Raw genomic sequence first — 3,107 nt, 5'->3', positions numbered from 1 at the left:
AATCCCTCTTTTTCCCGAAAAACATATCTGTCTCTCTCGATTTGTTTGAGGCCCCCTTTCTTCTTCTTCTCCCTTAGTTTATATACTAGGCCTTATCCTTTACCCAACGGTCATTAACCATAGTACTTGAGTCGTTTGATTAAATTACGAGTTGACCCTTTGAAATGCCATAACACCCAATTTGCCGCTCAAGCGTTTTGAATACATGACCTCGGCCGTGGCCGAGGTACATATCGTTATAGCGTTGTATGGATACGACTTTGGCCCAAGTAGTTTTTTGCCGTCCCTTTCCACGCAGATTCTTGACTGTTCAGATTTTGACCCATACAGATTTCACTTTAGGTAGTTATTTTAGGACAAGAAATGTAAGATGTTTGTGTAAGAGTGTACAAAAGCTTAAAAAACGAAGTGATAAATCATTTTTTTAAAACGATTTTACGGCTGTTGAGGACTAAACATGGAAGCTTAAGCAGATAAAAGATGAATTAGCGCCTTAAGTAGAAAGACAAATGAAAAATTGTGATACCAATCACTATACTGAAAAAAAGATTAGCACTTTTTGAATCTCTGAGTCGTCAAATCCTTGACGCGTGTACTATTTATTTAGGAATAGAGGCAATTTTGTTTTTTCAAGATACAACAAAGCTAAACGTATACATTAGATTAACTTAGCTATTTCATCAAAATTCATGGAACTGGAAGAGCTTTTACTGATATAGCCACGAAAAAGGCCTTTGGGCCATTGATGTTGGACTTGGTAGAAATGACACCACGTAGTCACTTAAAGGGCTGCTATTTAAGAATTAGCCAGTGCTTCATGAATTTTCAGTTTTTTAATTTAATTTTTAAGGACAAAAATGTCCTGAATTGTCCCGAAGTTCAGATTTTTAGTGGCAATTTTTAGGTCAAAATAAGTGCTGGCTAATCTATAAATAGCATCTTGAGAATTACTATTTGTGCACTTACTCCGATGGACTTCTCACATCTATATTACAAAAATATTCCACAGTGATTAATTATTGGACAAAGATTACTTTTAGCCTGCGGCCAAAATTATTTACATCCGATAGCCGCAAAAGTGTATAAAATTTATATATTTTTTGTATATAAAATATAGAAATGTATATATATACAATTTCTCGACTCTTATTTTGAGAGCAGTTATACAGTATCACTTTCCCAGAATTATCCACACATGATGAATCGATATCTTTTTGTTTTACAAGTAATTAAGTATACTGTCTTATACACAAGTATGTTAAATAAAAGAGCACTTAATAAAAGAAGATTAAAAAGAAGACAGCTACATGGTTCACTTTCTGGTCTTGAAGGACTTAAATTTTAGTTTCTTGAGTGATTTTAAGATCTTAAGAAAATAGATTATGATTCCTTGACTCTATAAATAAGTTCCAGATGGCCTTTTTTGCAAAGCCAATAATAGTACAATTTAGCACCATGTGATCTCAATTATAAGAAAGAAAAATTTCTCACCATTAGAGTCGTTAGGATTTTCATACTTTCTTTAAGTCTAAGCTATATGAATTTTCACTCCACTGCTCAACATTCCCAATTATAGTGGTAATTTTCATTCTTGTCACATGGAAAAGCTCCAACCCTATTGTACACCTATTGACTAGCAGTTGCATGTATATGAAGCAAGAAAATTCGGTTGGTGGAAATTTTACTCAACTTCAGTTCAAATAATTACTAGCATTTAAACCTATTTGTACAACTTGAAAATTATTAATTTTTGGAATTTCAAAAGTGAAGTAAAGTTCTGTAATAATTAAAGGATCGTAATCAATACTTAAATCAAAATAAGATGAACTATTGTGACAATAATTAGCTAAGGTTAGTATAGGACACTTAGCCTACCCCAAAGTCCATTTGTTCATACGGAAAAGCACACGCGGATTAAAATAAATTAGACAATTAATTAATCATAGCATATGTCACCAGCAAATTAGGCCATCTTAGGGAAAGTTTGATTACTATAATTTAATAGTCTGTGGGTTCATTTGGTTGCCGGAATTAATTCCAGTATAAAATCTGAAATTATATTTATCCCGTATTTAGTTATTGCTATTTGCTAATATCGATAGAAATTTTATATTAAAATCTTGGTATTATTTATGATACTATAATACATGAATTATAATCTCGAGATATCCTTGTTCTGAACAAAACAACCCCGAGTGAATTAGTATTAGCTTTGGCAATTCATACGAAGTCCACAAAAACATATTTAGTGTGATCCCACAATACCATACTTAGTGCGATCGAGTAATATTTAAAACAAAGGTAGGCTCCACAAGTCAAATAGAGTTGAGTCCTAAAGGAGATGTTGATAATCAAACAAAATATATTTTTAGAGCAGTCCATATCAAGGGATACTAATCAACTAATCTGGGTCCATAATATCAAGAACCTCAACTACAAGTTGCATATAAATCTTGTAATTAGTTGGCCTTTCTATTTTCATTGATATCTATGACTTTTGTCTTTCACTAAAATGAATGTGTGAATGTGTTCACTTACCCATGCATGTCCTCGTCAACCTATTAAAAAGTTGAAATATAAATATATAGTAGTCCATAATTAGACAATGATAATGCATAATATTGCTGAATTTCAGTTTACTATAATTTATTTTGCTGACTCATTATTGTATAGTAATTATGGTTCATTGGATATGCACATTAAATTGGTGTACGTGGCTTTTCTCTTCAAAGCTAAGGTATTTTGTAGGGCTTTTGGTTCAGTGTTGGATTTCACTTCCTCCTCACTCAAAGTCAAAAGGAGGGTATTTACTATTCAGGCACATAATCACTCACATTTCCTCATATAATGTCTTTTTCTACCTAACATTTCATGAGCATTAAATAAGCACTGCATCATGTAATTTCACTGTTTATTTTACAGCTATAGAAATCTCCTATGTCCAGATTCAAGAGTATATATGATTTTCTACATAATAAAAGTTTAAGATATCACCATTATTCGGGATATATGAAATTCATAATTTGGGATGTTTAAAAGGACTTTTTTATGGTATATACACTGATAAAGTAAAATCTCTTTATACCAAGCTATCTTTTATTTCAAGT

This window comes from Nicotiana attenuata, chromosome 8, assembly GCF_001879085.1.
Source record: "Nicotiana attenuata strain UT chromosome 8, NIATTr2, whole genome shotgun sequence".
Lineage (NCBI taxonomy): Eukaryota > Viridiplantae > Streptophyta > Magnoliopsida > Solanales > Solanaceae > Nicotiana > Nicotiana attenuata.
The sequence above is the reverse complement of the archived record's forward strand: the minus strand, read 5'-3'. Positions refer to the sequence as shown.